Here is a 19,477-nt window from a genome sequence, read left to right as displayed (position 1 = left end):
TGTGACATTTAAAAATTATTATAAATATAAAGGTTGTGTGTGTGTCTTTTATCCAAGAACTAAATGGTCAAAGGAGGGATAGAAATGCCAAATTAGGATTAAATGATTTTACAACATCCCACAACCAGTTAATATGCAGAGAACTAGAGACTGAAGTACTCAGTGCTAAATGGGACATTTGCATCATGTCTCCTCCACACTAAGCCTCAGGGATCAAACCAAAGAGAAAGCAGAATGTTCTACTGGAAACTCAGGTACAAAAAAAATCCATTTGACGATGCAGAACATACAAAATACTGTAAGACATGAGCTGGACATCACCAAAATAAATTCTGCCTGCATATAAAATATGTTTAGTGTGATCAGCAAGCCCCAGATTAGAAAGTAATATTAGTAATGTGTATTCTAGCTTAGTTATATTTCTCAAAGACCAATCATACAGACATCCCAGTATTTTTTCTAGAAAAGAAGAAATGAAACTAGCATATGAGGAGATTACGTCACACTTTAGAACAAGATTCACCTTCACTTGTAGCATTCTATTGTTGATACCATCTGTGAAATGCTGTTCAGGTTAGTCTAAAGCTTTTTGGGGGCTCACTTTCTTCCTTTTTTTTCAGTAGAAATTGTGGCTCATCATAGATCTTACCACTGTTCCCTACAAATGGAGTGGGCAAACACCTTTTGCTTGTGTTTCCTTTCTCGAATCCTTTCTCATCCCAAGTGGATTTATATCACAGAATAAGCCATTCAGGTACAGGCATGCCATATGAATAAACAGCCTCCTCTGTTGAGAGGATGACTGCCCCATCCTCTCAAGGGGTTCAGCAATGTCAGGAAAGGCTTTGAGACCATGATAAATTATTTTTTTTACCTATGTTTTGAATATGGTTCTATGCAGCCATGTGACCTGGGGATGAAGCACTACCTCTTGCGTCTCCATTTGTCTCAGTCCTTGTTCTCAGTCCTGTTTTTCAGTCCCTGATATTCTTAGGGACCTAATGCAATAACTATCAATGTCCTTGATGGATCCTCTAAGCAGTCGCTCAGGATCTGGTTTGCCTCATGTTTCCTCAGACTATGTAGTCTTTGTCTCCAGCAAGGATAAATGGTTACATTGCTCACTTTCTGTTTCCCTGGCATTCAAACTGAGCCCATCCATGTCCATGCCTCACAGTTTTCCAATTGAGACTGAAAGATTGTTTCATTTCTTGGTTAAAACTTTCCTGTAAATTAATACAGTTGCATGCATAACATTTCTGGATTATTAAAGCTTTCTGTCTGGATGCCCAGTGGATGTTCTCTTCCTCTGTACTAAAGGTCTGGTGTGACACATACCTCCTATCACTTCCAGTTCACTCCATCCTTGCTATCTAATTCTGCCCATGGCTTGCAAGTTCTTTAATCCTAGGAAGGAATTTTTACCACAAATCTAAATTGTACTTTTTTTTCGCACCCTGTCAGCAGTAACAATATGCAAGCAAAATATTTCTGACTTCTCATCTTTCTTTTTTCTTTCTGCACTGTTTCTACTAGATTAGAAGCTAAGACAGAGGATAGCATTATTGTGCTTTTCCACCTTTAGTATTAGAAGTCAGGAGGTCCACCAGCCTGCCCTCAGGGACTCAGTGCCGGAGCTATACCATCACTCACTGCTACCTGACACATTTCCACAGTTGCTATGAGTTACATATTTTCCTTATGAGACATATGTACCCCTTTAAGTTCCCCCTACCATCACAGTCATCTCTCTGTCTGTCTGTCTGTCTGTCTGTCTGTCTGTCTGTCTGTTTTTGTTGGTCTCTCTCTTGTTCTTTCTGTCTCTCTCTGTCCTCCAGTCTCTATCTGTCTCATTCTCATGTCCCCACTTGGAGACCTTTCAGGCCCTGCCCCTCTCAAAAATCCTCTTGCTTTGCTCTGATCTGTTGGTATGATCTCTGTTACAGCATTCCTTGGCACCAATATGCCAGCACTCTGTTGCTAAATCCTAACACTTGCAATTCCTTTTTTATTCCTGTGAGTTCTTTCTGGCTGCACAGCTAATCTTTGGTTGCATCTCTTCTTACCTAAACCAACACCACACAGTTGCCTCCATGGCTGCATTTAATGTTGTCTTATGGGCTACTTTTAAGAATGGTACTATGTTCTCTCGTCTACCAGCCAAATAATCATTTATCTGCCTAGCTTTGGAGGTACAGCTTGAAATAAATCTTAGTTTCTCTGTGTGGTTATTGAGGACTAGCAAGGGTAAAGATATACAGACACAGGCTTAATTTGCTGCTTATGCTTATACTAAAAATAAGTCATTTTACATCTTCCTCAATGAAGCTTGCCTTAGGATATACGAATGAAGAACCATTATAATAGTTAACCACTATTGCTTTTCCTGAGAAGGGCCAATGGAGAAAAGTAAATGAAAGGAGACACAGAGAGATGCATGAGAATAATTAGGCTTGAAGAAATTGACAATGGTTGTCATTTTCTCTCTGAACCAGAGTCCAGCAGCATGATTGCATTCTGGGATTCTTAGGAGACAAGTTAGTTCCTTGAAATTACTCTTCAAATATTGAGGCATTTATATATTTCTGTGTTGGACACTAATGTCAGCCACTAGTATGGGCTCCTTCAGACATTAATTGTTCTACCATGTCCAAATCTTCATTATTTCTATGTAGAAACAAAACTTTAAGAATTGCCTTTTGTGCTCCTTGAATTATCTTTATTATTGTTTCATACTTGAGAGATGAAAAACTCACGACCAAGATGAGCTTAACACCTTACCTCTGTCTGTAAGATGTATTCTTCAGGTAAAATGTCCCCTGTATTGCAACAACAGCCAAAGCAAGGGGGGCAGGAGGGTATCAGCATGCATCAAGTGCTATCTTTGTTTGAGATGACTACCCCAATCAATATGCACTGCTTTAAAATCATTCAAACCGGGTGATCATGAGGCTGTGCATGAATATTGCCTGGGAATGGAGTCCCAGTGCCTACCAGTGTCAGAATGGACAGCATAGATGTCACAAATCCTAAGTGAAATTTCATATTTTTAATTTGTTGCAGGGGGGAGTGAAAACTGGTACAGCCCCTATAAGAATCATTATAGCAGTTCCTCAAAAGTATGAAAATTTATCTACCACAAGATCCAGCTATAGCACTTTTAGGTATGTATCCAAAGGACTCTACATCTTACTATGGAGATATTCTGCTCATCTATGTTCATTATTGCCATACTCATAATAGCTGGAAATTAGAAACAGCCAAGATGTCCATCAGCTGATGAATGGGTAATAAAAATGTGGAACATTCACACAATGGCAAATCAGTTGTTAAATAAAAGAAAATTTTGAAACAATGAAATTTTCAGGTAAATGGATGGAACTAGACATAACCATCCTGAGTGAGGTAACTCAGACCCAGAAATACAAATAGCAAATGTTTTATTTTATATATGAATGTTCAGTTTAAGCTTTAGAAATGTGAATTTCAATCCAAATAACAACAGGTATCTAGTAACGAATGAGGCAGTTCTTCCAAAGAAGAGAAATAGAGTCTACTGTTATAAAGAAATAAAGGGGAAATAGAGCAGGAGGCTTAAATAGGAGGTGAGAGGAGCCCGGGTAGAAAAGGGATGTGAAGTTGAATAACGGACATTAAAGACCCTTTGGAAAGCCATATGGAAACCTAGTACCATACAGTTTTCTTTTATTTTAGTTTTAGTTCATAATTTGAAACCGAAGATTATCTCCTTTCCAGGACACTGATACATTTTTCTCTCTAGCACAGACTCAGAAGTAATCAATGCTTGTGATAAGAAATACAAACTTCATGGTTATTTTCCACAAGAGGAAATATTTTGGAATTAGGAACACTGGTCATCATTAGTGGTACATTATGATTATCATCCAGTTCTTCAAGGGAAGATTTTGCTTTTGGTAAAGATGTTTTATATTTCATGAATTATTTTCTATAGTTCTCCAATATGGGAAGAGTCTGGCAGGCCTTGGAAACAGAGGAGTTATAATTATTGGGAAATGGTGACAATCCATGCCACATGGAAAACATTTAAAATTTCTCCCTAATGGGATGAGAATTACTCCCCTGCAGTCATGCTGTCCAGGGTTCCCAATCAACTCACACTATTTTTAGATCCATTCAAATTGGCTAATCATGAAGCTTTGCATCAATTCTGCCTGAGAAAGCTGTTGTCCAAGGGCTCGTCACTGTCAGAATTATCATCTTATGGTTGTGTATTAGCTATCCAAGAAGAAGCCAGAAATGGTTAGAATTATGCTTTATGCCACACAAATTTTACTTTATAAAATACATACTCAGTTTTCTAAATAGACCCTGAATAGTAATGTCCTACCTGAATAGTAATACTCTACACAGGAAAAAAAGCGAGAAGGGATTTAGTGTGTCCCAAGCCAGAGTCTTACATAAAATACTCTAGAAAATCTCAGGTATTAGTAGATCGTCTTTCAGTGGAGGCAAAAGTAAGTTAACTAACTCAGTATTAAATAAAGTAGCCCAGCTTTGAGGTACTCATTAGTACTTCAAGAACTCAAAGGGAAAGATTACTAAAAATAATAGCAAAGCCAATTAAATGAGTTTTCAAGTTGCACTCAGAACACTGTAAAATATGAATTTGAATGAAAGCAAGGAGGACTTGAAGGGAGGAAAGTCAAGGGAGAAATGATATAACCATATTATAATCTCAAGAAAAAAAAGAGAAGAAATATTTTCAAAACATGGTGTAATAAATAAAGTCTCAATAGCAACACAACTTGTTCAGAGGAATAAAGCACTCCCTAGAAGGTGTTTTGAATTTTTAAGTAACATTTTTGTTCTTGAGAGGGGACCACATCCCATGTCTCTTTAAAAAAACAAACAAACAAACAAACTGTCAACACAGGTAGAAGCTGGGAGAAGTACAGCAGTTTTAGGCAGAATCTCAGGTTTAAAATATTGTTACATTTGTAGCATGTTTCTCTCTCTCTCTCTCTCTCTCTCTCTCTCTCTCTCTCTCTCTCTGTGTGTGTGTGTGTGTGTGTGTGTGTGTGTGTGTGTGTGTAAAAGGGAGTCTGTGCCCTAGACACCAACTATGTCAGAGGTCAGAGGACAACTTTCAGAATTTGTTCTAGCCTTCCACCAGGTTCTAGAGATAGAACTCAGATAATCAAGTGACTTAGTTTGGCTTTTATGGCTGTGAAGAGACACTATGAACAAAGTAACTCTTATAAAAGAGTAACATTTAATTGGGACTGACTTAACAGTTTTAGAGGTTCAGTCAGTGCATTATCATCATGGTAGGTGTTAATTGTATATCATACTTTGTAATTTACCTAACTGTTATGGTTGTGTTCAGTTTATGTCAGGTATAAAAGGTGTTTTGTTTGTTTGTTTGGTTAGTTGGTTTTTGACAGAAAAGGTGAGATGTAGTGTGTGGTTCTGCTGCTAAGGTCCTGTTTCCCAATTGGTTCTTGATCTATCAATAAAGATGCTAGGAGCCAATTTCTGGGGAAAGAAAGAGGCAGGACTTCTTGTTCCCCACAAGAGGTGAAGAGACACAGGAAGAGGAAGAGAGTTTTCACAATTCTTCAGAGGGAGAAGAGGTAACCAGCCATGTGAGATCTCAGGTGGAGTGACAATAGGCTGCTTCCCCAGCCAGAATATTAGAAACATAAGTAAGCTGAGGGAAAATTTAGAGGGCTAAACAAGAAGAAGATAACTGAGCAACTAAAGTTTAGAGCAGATGTGGGGTGCTGAGCGGGGAGTGAAAAGAATGGTATGAGACAGTCAAGGAAGGCTTAGAAGAGCCCAGCAATTTGCCCCTGGCATCTTCATTGATCTATCAAGAACCAATTGGAGAACAGGACCTTAGCATCAAAACCACTCCCTATAGACTCTTCTTAATATGAAGAAATTAATTTTTTTAATTTCTTAGCTCCAGTTAATCAGCATCAATTGTCCCAGTAACTCATTCTATTGTTGATTCTAAATCCAGAGCCACATGGCCAAAGCTGCCAAGTTCTGCTGCTTGTTGGGGATGAATGAAACATGCCTTTTTATATTATTACAAGCTTTCTGTTTTCCAACTCCCATCTAGCTCTCTTGGTACTTGCTCTGTACACTGACTTTCAACGCAGAAATCTGCATGCCTCTGTCTCCTACATTCTGGGATTAAACATATGTACCACCATACATTTTTCTCTACTTGGAACATGTTCATTACCAGCCAGGCCTTGAACTCCAGAGATATATTTGCTTCTGTCTTCTGGGATTAAAGGTATGTACCACCATGCCTGTGGCTAAGCTTTCATGGCCACTATTCCTCAAGATCCAGATCAAAAGCCTGTGTCTTTCAGACACAGGAATCTCAAGATCTATATCACAGGGTGCCCTCCATTTCTGGATAATAGTTATTTCAGGTTAAAAGTACAAATGAAAGCAATAAAAAGATAATAATAACATCTAGATATAATTATCAGTTTTTGAACTGCAAAAGCATAAACAATAAGATTAGCTGGGTAAGATCTTGCCCAGAGGTCACTATTCCCTTAATCTGTTTATCTCCTTAAAGAAGATTTAGCTGCACTCTATTTCCTGGTGCCCCTTTATTCTTTGAATCATACATTTTTTATTTTTCCTAAGCTTTCTACAAAATGCTCTTCATGAGAGTAAACCACAGCACAGAGTCTAAACTGGGTTGTTTTGAGATCTCCTTCCTCTTTACTTTAGCTTCAGGCAGACTCCCCAGAAAAGGGCAAAAAGCAACCACATTCCTCACCAAGACATTGTAAGACTGATCCCAGGCAACGTAATAAAATTTCTCTCCTCTGAAACCTCTTGAGGCAGGCTACCACAGTTCCAATCACCCTTAACACCAATGCCTTCCGTGTTCCTACTAGAATTACTCATTATGCCCTACTTAAAGCATTCCACTGCTTTCCAAATCCAAAGTCCCAAAATCTACATTCCTCCAAATAAAAGCATGGTCAGGACTATCACATCTATACCTTACTCCTGACACCAATTTCTGTCTTCGTTTGGATATTACTGCTGTGAAGAGGCACTATGACCAAAGTGATTCTTATAAAAGAACATTTAATTGGAGTTGGCTTACAGTTTTAGAGTTTCAGTCCATTATCTTCATAGTGGGAAGGAAGCTGGAGTCCAAGAAGACATGGTATTGGACTAGCTGAGAGTTATACATCTTGATCCAAATACAGCAGCAGGAGGCTCTCTTCTATAGGCAGAAAGTAGAAGGGTCTTTTCTGCACTCGGTAAAGCCTGAGTACCACAAAGTCTACTCTGAAATGGAAACTTAAGGGTTCTTCGGAAAGTTAGCTGTCTCAAATGGTGTTTTGCTGGGGCAAACACATAAAGGTGTGTTTTCCTGAAGCAGTCACAAGTAAAAGGATATTTTGCTAAAGCAGACTCATGAAGGAACGTTTCTCTAAAGCAGACTCATGTGAAAGAATGTTCTGCTAAATCAAGCATATGAAAGGACATGTGACGAAGAATTTTTCCATAATGATACACATATATTGGTCTGCCTTACATTTCATAGTTGAGTTCCAAGTTCCAATTGTCAGGACTCCATAGAGAAAAATGCAAAAAAAAACAAAACAAAAACAAAAAAACAAAAACAAAACAAAACCTTTTAGTGGTATGTTGAATTAATTAATCAATAAATCCTAGTGATAGCAGGTTTCCTGTACTTGCCTCAGTGGTGTGAATTCCTGAATGAAAGATACACACACTCTCAATTTTTAAAATATGCCTTAATCAGCTCAGTAGCTGGGCCACTGCCTAACCACCATGTGGTTAATCCACCTTCTGCCAATAATCCTGAGTCATTATTTACTAAATCATAAATTCTACCTTGGCTGCTCTAGACCCAGAGGTTTGCCCAACTGAGCTGAGCTCTTGACCACACTCTCCTGGCTCCTTCACATGGTGGGTATGCCTCTCCATCCTGCAGTCTTCTGAGGCATGTCATATCTCTTCTCTTTCACACTCTACCAGAATGTCAGATTCCTCCTCCTTCTCTTCCTCCTCCTCCTCCTCCTCTTCCTCCTCCTCCTCCCCTCCTCCTCCTCTTTCTCCTCTTCCTCCTCCTCCTTCTCCTCCTCTTTCTCCTCTTCCTCCTCCTCTTTCTCCTCCTCCTTCTCCTCCTCCTCTTTCTCCTCCTCCTCCTCCTCTTTCTCCTCTTCCTCCTCCTCTTCCTCCTCCTCTTCCTCCTCTTCCTCCCCTTCCTCCTCCTCCCCCCCCTCCTCCTCCTCCTCCTTCTCCTTTTCCTCCCCCTATCTCCCAGTCCTAAGCCTGGGAAATTCCAAAACCCGCCTTTGTCTGTCCTTCCCAGCTATTGGCTGTTGGTATTTTTATTTATCAATCAAAACTATCTGGGAGCAGGTTTCCAGAAGCTACATGCAGACACTTACATAATTTGGGGGACCCAAATTAATATTATAATACAAGCACCATTAGGCCAAACCCACTACAGTGATGTGCTACAGCTCCTTGCCGCTTCCATAGACTTGAGCAAATTGGCAGAGTGATGTCAGCTGAGACAGACTCACATGCTGAGGCAAGATAAGTGGTGATGCAAGACCCATGGAGAACACGTAATGTTTGGAGGGAATATAAATAGGACAGTGAAGGAAGCTGAGCATGGTTTGCTTGCATAGCTAAACACGTGTTGGTCTAATCTTCGATGATCCTTTGCTTTGCTGAGAGAGGCACAGTTGAGACCTTTTCCTGGCATTCCTGTTTGTCTTGGTCTCTTCTGCTAACATGTGCAGATTTGCCTGAGGCCTGGCTGTTCCTGTTAAGTTGTACCATGGCTTCTAATATCCTGACATTGCCAAATTGGACTGCTCATATATCCGTGAAGAATTTGAGAGCAGATCGAGCTGCTGCTGCTGACCTGTGAATTGAACTGATGATTTCTTGACAATGCAGATGGGATTTGCTCTAAAGAACTATTTCTAAACAGGTCCACTTCCCTATACACTTTCTTTTCCTCTACCTCTGATAGGTGGTATGCTAGACGGGAGGTTAAAATGTTTAAGAATCATCATTAAAAGTAGGCTTTGAAAAAACAAAGTTACTCCACCCTGACAGTGACTCACTTCCTCCAATAAACTCACAACTACTCCAACCAGGCCTCCTAATAGTGTCACTTTCCATGGGCCAAGCAGATTCAAACCACCACATCAGGGTTGCAAGTAAGTGCCACAATCCATCCTACCATTTTTAGAATTTTTCATTTTAATAAAGTATAGCGAGTTCTGGCTGATTTTAGGCAACATTCTGGATTAAAGTATTCAAAGGATGATATATGAGCTTCTCACAACGAATATTTGAAAGGAGGCCAGCTTCAGGACAGGTGGTCATAAGAAGGCATTGATTGGTGTTACAATGATTGGTTACATAAACTAAAGCATCATATGATGTGATGCACATGGGATGAACACAATGTTTACAAGAAAAGCATGCTTTGCTACCCTGTGGAACAGTCACAGTATATCCAGGAGAATTGTTATGTGCTTATGTACTTCAGTTGTATGCTTGTCTGTATGAGGGTATGGGTTTGTCAATGCAGGTACACACGGAGAACAGAGTTGTTGTGTCCTCCTGGATCCAGGATTACAGACAGGTTTGATCTGCTACTGTTGGTGCTGGGAACCAAACCCAAGTTTTCTACAGTAGTAGCATTTGCCCTTAAACACTTTAGCTCCACATGCTTTTAAAGAAATAATTTAAAGAACTGCTAAGTAGAAATAAAGTTATTAACATTAACAAAGTATGTTAATTTGCTGGTGGTTCTGTAGTACAGTACAATGTACTAGGCTGCTTAAATGATAGAAATGTATTCTCTCTCTCTCTCTCTCTCTCTCTCTCTCTCTTGGTTTTCGAGACAGGGCTTCTCTGTGTATTCCTGGCTGTCCTGGAACTCACTCTGTAGACCACACTGGCCTCGAACTCAGAAATCTGCCTGCCTCTGCCTCCCAAGTGCTGGGATTAAAGGCATGTGCCATCACTGCCCAGCTCATGTTTACTTGTTAATTCTACGTTAAACATTTCTTTGGGGGAATGACCACAGAGGTTCAAGAGGGATATAAACCTCACAAGACTCAGGCAGCTCTTTTCCAAGATTATACAAGTGATTTTAAAAGCAAGGAGACTCTTCAACAATGCAGCTGCTTGCAAGTTACACAATAGATCTTAGTGAGACAGTCATTGTGAGCCCCACTCCTGCTCAGGTGGGCTTCTCAGCAGTAATATTCTGTAAGTTCCCCAGGATTCCTGATATGTAACCACAATAGACTCATTCATTCACCATACTAGAATGGACTGAGGAGTTCCTGTGGCCTGTCATTGTTCTTTCTTTGTGGGATGAATATTGTAGAAATTAACTCTTCAGAAAAGCTGCACAACTCAAAATAAGTTGCTAGTGATAGTTCTAGAAGCTGATGTGCCCAGAGGAAGATGTTAGTACTGTTGCTTCCTTTGGAGGACAGGAGAAGCCATCCATCCGGAACATTTCTCCCAGCTCATAAAGTCTTACTTTAATCTCTAGTGAACCATGACTTTCAGATCTATTTCCCTCATCTCTCTCTGCTTTGATCTCCATGCATCTTGTCCCTGAATGCTGACCTTTCTGTGTCCAAAGTTTCACTTTGCAAGGTGACATTCTTAGAGAATTAAGCTAGTTTACTGACTTCATTTTAGCTAGACTATCTACAGAAACCATCTTCAAATAGGATCTTGCTGAGAGATTGTTAGGGTTAGGACCTTAATATTTATGGGTGGAAAAAAAAGGATGCAATCAAACTAAAGTTCATCATTAACAAACAAGTCTTTGGGGTCTAGAGAAATGGCTCAGTCATTAAGAACACATACTGCTATTGCAGAAGACCTGGGGTTGCTTCTCAGCAGTGCTTAAATACTGACTCCAAACCACTTGAAATTATAGTTTTACTGGATCCTATATTCTTTTCTGGCCTCTGTGTATATAAGCCATGCACATACATGTGCCAAAACACATATAAAATGAACAAATAGATCTTTAAAAAAATAAGCAGGAAATTTTCACAGAGGCAGTCAGTGACTACAGGAAGAGCTACCTTCTCTGGTGCAGAAGGAAACAGACATGGCTGAGTCAGTCAAGGCACAGAGCTTTGAAGCAGCACAAAGGAGTTGAGATGGAGGGAGCTGTATCTCTGTCAGCTGCTCTTAGTGTTTCCAAGGGCAGGCACGACATTGTTGTTTCTGTCATAACTCAGCAAGATGAAAACACTGAGCAGAAGACAAGTTGGATTCAACTGCTGCTGCAAGAAGCAACTGCCCTACTGCAAGGTAGCTCCTAGGGAATAGTCTGCTGACCTAAAGGAATTGTGGGAAACATCAAAACAGGAAGAAGTGTTTCACCTGTGGACCATGTAGCCGGGAGCCACTACCCAAGCAGAAGAACTGTGTGTAGTTCCATTTCCAACAGAAAAGTAGAAAAGGATGGGTCTGAGCAGTATGCCAAAGCATATTTCTTACTTTATCCAGCGGAAGCTGGAGAAAGTTGCCCAAGTTGCGCCTCTTGGAAGAGACACACGGCTGTTAGAAAATTCTTTAAATTTTAAAATTAGTATATAAAGCATTTATTTAGCTTCTTTATCTATGTGATGGCTGTGTTGATAGCAATTATCTTTTCTTGTTGCAAAGCACTTAGAGCAGTAGAGGACACAGACTGAGAACCTAGGATGTGATGGTTTGAGTATGCTTGGCCCAGGGAGTGGCACTGAAAAGGTCAGCTCAGAAACTTTGGAAGATTCCACCAGACTCCTCCCCTTCTGGAAGAGAAAGGTCATAGAACACTTAGGCACCCCTCCCCTCCAGAAGGGAGAGGCTAATTAACATTTCTCAAACCACAGGGGGTGGGGACTGACCTGTGGGTAGACGAGACCCAGAGCATGTGGACACATTTCACAGGACAGACCATTGGCTACCCACAGATAAGGATAGTCCTTGCCACCTCATTCCTATAGACTAATCAGTTTAAAAGTCACACTGTTCTGCCAATCATATTGTGCCTAGTTGCTGTTCCTCTAGAAACTGTATAAAAGCTCACTGAAAGAGCTACTCAGGGTCACAGCCTCTCCTTTGGGTGCAGGATGACCCCAGCATACTGAAACAATAAAATTCCTCTTGTTTTTAACATTGATTCTCTGCTCTGCCTGGTTCACTCAGGGTTAAGACTTGCCAGAGTCTTACAGCACTATATGGAGGTGTGATCTTGTTGGAGTAGATGTGTCACTGTGGGCATGGGCTTTAAGACCTTCATTCTAGCTTCCTGGAAGCCAGTATTCTACTAGCAGCCTTCAGATGAAGATGTAAAACTCTCAGCTCTGCCTTCACCATGCCTGCCTGGATGCTGCCATGTTCCTACTTTGATGACAATGGACTGAACCTCTGAATCTGCAAGCCAGCACCATTTAAATGTTGTCCTTTATAAAACTTGCCTTGATCATGGTGTTGTGTTTACAAAAAGATAAAGAGATAAAGAGTATGTTCTGTGGGTGTGTGGAGAGGTATGAGGGAAGGCGATGTCTCAGTGGGCCCATGCCGAGTCATCTCCTTCCCCCTGAGGGACCAGCCACACACTGGTATAGCATAGAATAGAGTTTATTCAGGGCATAAGGGCATAGGGAGGGGAGCCAGGAGGGTAGGAGAGACAGAGAGAGAAGAGAGAGAGAGAGAGAGAGAGAGAGAGAGAGAGAGAGAGAGAGAGAGAGAGAGAGAGAGAGAGGAAAAGAGAGGGGGAAAGAGAGAGGAAAAGAGAGAGAAGAGAGAGAGACAGAGACAGAGAAAGAGGCTGGCCATGACCTCGTGGATAGAGGGGGAAGGGAAGAGGGGAGAGGCAAGGAAACAGAGAGAAGCTAGAGGCAAGAGAGCAGAGAGCAAGAGAAGAAGAGATTAAGAAAGAGAGGAGGGGGCAAGCAGCCTCGTTTATAGTGGGCAGGCCTACCTGGCTGTTGCCAGGTAGCTGCGGGGAGGAGCATACCTGGCTGTTGCCAGGTAACTGTGGAGGTGGAGTTTAGACGGAATGCTAACACATGGTGTCTGTTCACAGCAGTAAAACCCGTAGTATGATGATTACATTTCAGTTAGTATTTATTACTGCACTGCCGTCCTAGGCTGTTTTCAATTGTTGTGATAAAACACTAACCAAATCAACTGGGGGGGAGGTTTATTTGTCTTACAATTCTACATCACAGTCCATCACTGGAGGAAGTCAGAGCAGGAATTGAAGTAGGGACCATGGAGTGGTGCTACACATTGGCTTGTTCTCCATAGCTTGCTCTGCCTGCTCACCAGTGTACTGGACAGTGCACTCAAATACATGAGATCAATAAATAAATCTCAAAAAAGAAAAAAAAAAAGAAACAAACCCTTCAACAACAACAAACTGGCTTGCTTACTTGGACAATCAAGAATTCAAGTTCTAAAAATGTATTTCAGGGCCTCAAACAAAATATAGAGATTTAATACCCCTTGGGTGCAACTTGAGACAATGTGTACATGTTTACTCACTGTCAGTACAGCACCTGAAAATAAGTGCACAGTTACTTGATTTTTTTTTCATACACAGCAGTTGGCTAGTCCACCTTCTCCCAACATTTTCCAACATTGCCACCTCTAGACCTAAACCACCAATGTTAGAGGCGCTTCCACTCAGGAGCCACAGGGCAGGAAGGGCGAAGGGAGCAAGTCAGGTTCATCGAGCCTGTCAACGCCTGGGATTCTGAATTTAGCAGCCTGAGCTACCACATGGGTTCAGAAGCAAAGCAGTTCGAGGTCACTTAGCACTTAGTCATCTCTTAGGAAGGCATGGGTGGGCGTGGTGGGTGGGGTAGACTTTTGTTCATTTATCGGATCAACAAAAGAAGATTGTAGCTTCTGGAATCAAATGGATGCAATTTCTTGTTCTTTTTCTCCAAGATGGAGACAGAGGTGACAGCCTGGCATGTGGTTATTTTAATTACTAAATGAGGGGAAAATAAATCTAAAACTTTCCTACTGCTTCTATAGACTTTAGTGTCAGGCGTTTTTATCCGTTAGTAGTTTTACAACACATTGTTAGCATTTATCTGTTTTGCCATATTTTATAATATGATGAATTTTTTCAGCTATATAAATAGCAAACACTGTGAAATATATTTTATTATTATATAATAGTTAAAACATTTATAATTTGCTGGCAGCATATTTGGATCATTTATAATGATGTCATTTGTGCCACCAAAATTAAAATTAAACAGAGCGACTTTTTATGAATGGGGATTAAGTTTGAGCTCCCAGCACACCTAGTTACTTCAGAACCTGAAGATGACACAGGATAAGGTCATTCCTTTGATTTTTCTGCTTCCCGTTGAATCGGGGAACAATTTTCTTTTACCTTCCTAAAGTCTAAGGTAATAAGACGGCAGTTGTTTTTGCTGCTTGAGAAATGGAAGTTACAAGTTCAAGGATAAAAATGAGTAGCTTTTGTGGGCTGAGGTTGTTGGAATAGGCAATTCCGTTCTTTTGTGAAAAGTTCCCTGTTCCCAATCAATTAGATGAGCTTCCTGTGAAGTATCTGCCTCCGTTATTTGGAGAGGAGCCCCACCTAGTGGCTAAATAATAAAACTACTTCATCCTAAACAGAAAAGAAATACAGTTTCAACATCCAGACTGATAGCCAAACACAGTGTCTGTTATTAGAGCTACTCCTCATATTTTTTCTAATTTACTGATTTCACTCTTTCAGATATGGTTACTTTTAAAAATAAAAAGGTCCGTAGCTGTAACAAATGTTAACTTGGCCATGTGTATATGTTCACTTTAAGAGCATTTAAAATTATTATGAAAGGTCACTGGTAATTTTAACATTGTGATCTTTAAAAATGAATTTTAAAGAACCTTTAAAATATTTGCCCCTTTAAGGCATTGCAATTTTTTTACTAAAATTATTATGTGTTTCTTATAAAGTAGTTTCATTTGTACGGATATATATATATATATATATATATATATATATATGTATATCATACATTTAATTTTAAAACTTCAGTTATAAAATACCATCAGAGTTCAAAGAGCCATTTAGAAAAGGGCGTATATTCATTACACTGTTAGTATGATTATTTAGAGCAGTGGTTCTCAACTTAATTTTGGGATCTTTTAATATAGTTCCTTGTGTTCTAACATGATCCCCAGCCATAAACTTATTTTCATTGCTATTTCATAGCTTTAATTTTGCTGGTGGTATGAATTATAATGTAAATATCTGTGCTTTCTGATGGCCTTAGGAGCCCCCTGTGAGAGAATTGCAGGTTGTGACCCCCAAGTTCAGAATCATTTATTTAGAGCCCGTCTTGAGCATCTACAGAAGCATTTGGTTTAGAATACAGTGTTGCTGCCCTCTTGTGGTTTTAAAAGCACATTGTGCCTGGATATGACATCAGTCAAATAGAAAGTTTTGCAATTTAAGGAAAAATGGAACGCGCGCTGTTTTCACATTTGTCTACAGAAATACAAGCAACCACCATAGAAAAGGATCCAAATGCTTAGTTAATTTAACTACAGGCCCAACTGAAGGAGATGAACTTATTTGAACTTCCCATCTGAATTTATTTAAACCTACACATCCAAACACACACACACAAATACACACACACACTCACACAGACACTACTTACGTAATTTTCATTATCCACTACAAATCCTACAAAACATCTTTTGCAAAAATACAGGTTAACATCTTGTAGCTAATACTGCCATAATTGGTTTTGTTCTCATTCTTGGTATCTTAAAGAATGAACTGCATCTAAATTAATCTGAAACACACACCCTCCCCCGTTTGACTTCCAATTCATCTTGGGATGAGTTCAGTAGCCTTTTCCAAGGTGCAGGACATGTGTTTTCCTTGCTGAGATGCTCTGGCCCCTGTCATTGTGACACTGAATGGAAAACAAGCTTTCGACGCCTGTTCCAAACGCTGAAGCCAAGCGCTTCCTGTAACGTTGGCTGGGACCCCGCTGCTAGGAATGAATGCTGCTTTTCAGATTTCTCACTGCAGAAAGAGCTGATTCTCTAGGAGCAGCGCTGCTGGCTTCCTGTTTACATCTCTCACCTTGGATAAAGGACTGAAGGCAAGCAAGACAGAAACAAATGAGAGGTTTAGCCTCTGCTTTAAGATACAGGCACCGTAGGGCAAGGGTTTTGGCCCCAGTCTGAAGTCTTCCTTAATACTTCTGCTTACAGCCAGGTGGTGGTGGTGGCACACGCCTTTAATCCCAGCACTTGGGAGGCAGAGGCAGGCGGATTTCTGAGTTTGAGGCCAGCCTGGTCTACAGAGTGAGTTCCAAGACAGCCAGGACTACACAGAGAAACCCTGTCTCGAAAACAAAACAAAGCAAAACAAACAAACAAACAAACAAACAAAAAACAAACAAAAAACCTTCTGCTTACAACAGCCCTCTAAGTACTTTCTCTTTCTAAACTAGGATCCTGGTGTTATTGAGGAGGAAGAAATAAAACAATCAACTATGCTCTTTCTTCACTTGTTGGGTTTCAGAGGAAGCAAACAAGACAGCAAAAATGGTGTTCACTAAAGGGGTTTAGGGCAGCATTTTGACGCTTAGTCTAGGGTTCTATGACTTCTGTGATCTTGAATTGTGTTTCAGTTGACATGTAGATTTACACTGTTGAGCAATGGATTCTTCTATACACTATGTTTGCAAAGTCCGGTTGCTGCATATCTTGATCAACACTTGATATTTAAATAATAATTATTATTATTAGCAATTGGAATAAACTGTAGGGATGCAGTGTTGTGGTTTTCATTCTTATTTCTCTAATGATGATGGTGGTAAATATCTTTATATTATTTATACCTAATGATGGCAAATATCATATATATATATGATATATGATTATATGTATATATTTTTTTCTGAACGGCTTCTTTTACACTAGAGATCAATCTTATTTTCAATTGTATCTATCTATATGCATGTATGTGGCTACATAGGTACATGTGAGTACAGCTGCCTTCAGAGTCCAGAAGGTGCTATTGTATTTCCTGGAGGCGAAGTTGGCACTTGATGTAGCTGCTCAGGACTGAACTCAAGTCCTCCGCAAGAACACTGCAGGCTCTTAACCACGGAGCCAGCTCGCCAGGCCCCTGAATATCTTCTTTGATGAAGAAGCTTGTCTGTTCTCATATTCTGCCCACATTTAAAATGGATTTTTTTTCAGCATTGAGTTTTAAGAGATTGGCAAATATTTTCTTCTAGTTTGTGACTTGTGACTTTTCATGGTGTTTGGAAATGTCCTCAGGATGTTGCAAATGGTACATGACAGACAAGAACACTCCTCAAGACACACTTTCCCTCCTTTTTAATGTTCTCGTAAAATGGCAGCATCTAAGTTTTCATAAAACTTATTTACCATTTTTTCTCATAGATAACATATTATGGTTTTATATGTAAAGCTCTTTGCTTAATCTGAGTCACAAAAACTTTCTCCTTCATTTCCTTGTAAAATATGTATAATTTTAAGTATTTTATTTAGGCTTGGGATCCATTTGGAATATATTTGGTAATAAATTTAAGTTCTGGTTTTGTTTCTCACAACTGTATACAAGGTTGTTCAGTTGCTCAGAACTACTTGTTAAAAAGACCCTCCCCCCTTCTGCCTTTTTCCAGTGATTGGCTTGGTGTCAAACTGGAGAGTCAGCATGTATGTTTGAGATGACACAATATTAATGTTAGGAGAGGTTTTAAGGTTTCACACCATTTGCACTTTTATTTGGTTGGTACACTCATTTTTCAGAAGCTCACACCTTAGTGAAATAATGCGATTTGTTTATATTTCTTCCAGGTGACTTTTTGTTTAGGAAAATCATCTGGAAAAATTTTTTACCATACAAAAGGAATTTCACACATGGGCTCCTTTTATTTTATTCTATTTTTTTAAATGTATTTGATTTCTCAGGGTCTGAAACAAACAAACAAAAATATCTTGTGCTCTTCGAGTTTTTAGAAGCAAATAGTGGAGGAGCTGCTCTGCTTAATCCATGATCTTTCTTCCAACCTGCCTCCAACCAGAAGGGTGAACCACCCAGCCCCTTTTAAGTATATCATCAGACACATTTTCACACTGTCCCCTCACCCTGTGGCTGTCTACATTGGGGTGACATTTTCCTATCTGTCTAAACAATCTCCTCTTCTTCAGTGAGTAACAAGTATTTGACAAAATCCAGAGTTGTGTTTGGAGCAAAAGCTCGAATAGAAAGCTTATGCCACTCCCCCTCCTCAAGTCTTACATCACTGAAGTCTCACTGGGAATACTATTTAGATTCCTTTCAGCAAAATCTTGTGAGTTATTGGGAAATGTGATCACGGCACATACTGCTTCCTCGGAAAAAGAGACACATTTTTGTGTTGGGGAAAAGCACTGTTTCTTCAAAGCCATTTCAAAACTGTCCCTGTTTGTTTTAGCTATGTTTATATTTAAAGTTTGTGGCTTCTCTTTTCCCGTCCACTATTAAGCTGTTCACTGGGATGCTAACTGTATCTTCTCCTACATAATCTGATAACTGAGGATGGTGGGGCCATTGTGAAGCTGAAAAGAGTATTTATTCTTAAAGTACTCAGAAGCCATACCCCAGTATGCATCTACTAAGGGTCTTCAGAATGTATATTGGGACAGGAATCAAGCAAGATCCTGTAGTCCACCGGGAATAATGAAACAGTGACTGCCACAATTTCCTTTGATGATAAAATGTGGTGTTTCTGAGCAGAACTTAACACATTAAGATCAAGGTGAATGCACAGTTTGTTTTCTGCACAATAAAACGCTTTCACCCTTTTTGTAGGGAGAATAGACTTTGGGAAATTTTATTTGATGATACTGCTACCATTGCACATTTTCCAGGAAAGCCTTAGGGAAGGATAGCAAAGCTGTGGTTTCTTGGGGGTTAGTCTGGAATAAACAATACTGCCATGTGGCACAGTGGCTCTGGTGGTGATGGACTGCTGATTATGCCCCTGGTTGCTTTGGGAGACTCTGTCCCAGGTCTAGCATTTGACATGGGAAGATCTTCCAGGGGCTTGGATATCAGAGTTTCCTTCTACTCTGAGGCTTCTCCACACGTGTTCTTGTCCAGCTGTCTTTTCTGTGATTTGCTTTTGGTCTAGTCCTTAGTGTTCTTGGAAGCTGATGTGAAGGAATCCAAGAGTCTAGAACTGGCCCCTGGCTGGATTGTACAGAGTCAAGCAAGGACGCACTTGGTTGTGTTCTTCTTTTCTGTATAAATAGTGGTATCTACTTGTGGGTTTCATTCACAATTCCCAGATGACTAGGGAACACTGGGTAGATTTCATGAGACTGAATATAATTATGCTAAAATTATATATTATATTTTAGGTCT

The sequence above is a fragment of the Grammomys surdaster genome, unplaced genomic scaffold (assembly GCF_004785775.1).
Source record: "Grammomys surdaster isolate TR1022 unplaced genomic scaffold, NIH_TR_1.0 63, whole genome shotgun sequence".
In the NCBI taxonomy this organism is placed as follows: Eukaryota; Metazoa; Chordata; class Mammalia; order Rodentia; family Muridae; genus Grammomys; species Grammomys surdaster.
Note: the sequence above shows the minus strand (reverse complement) of the source record.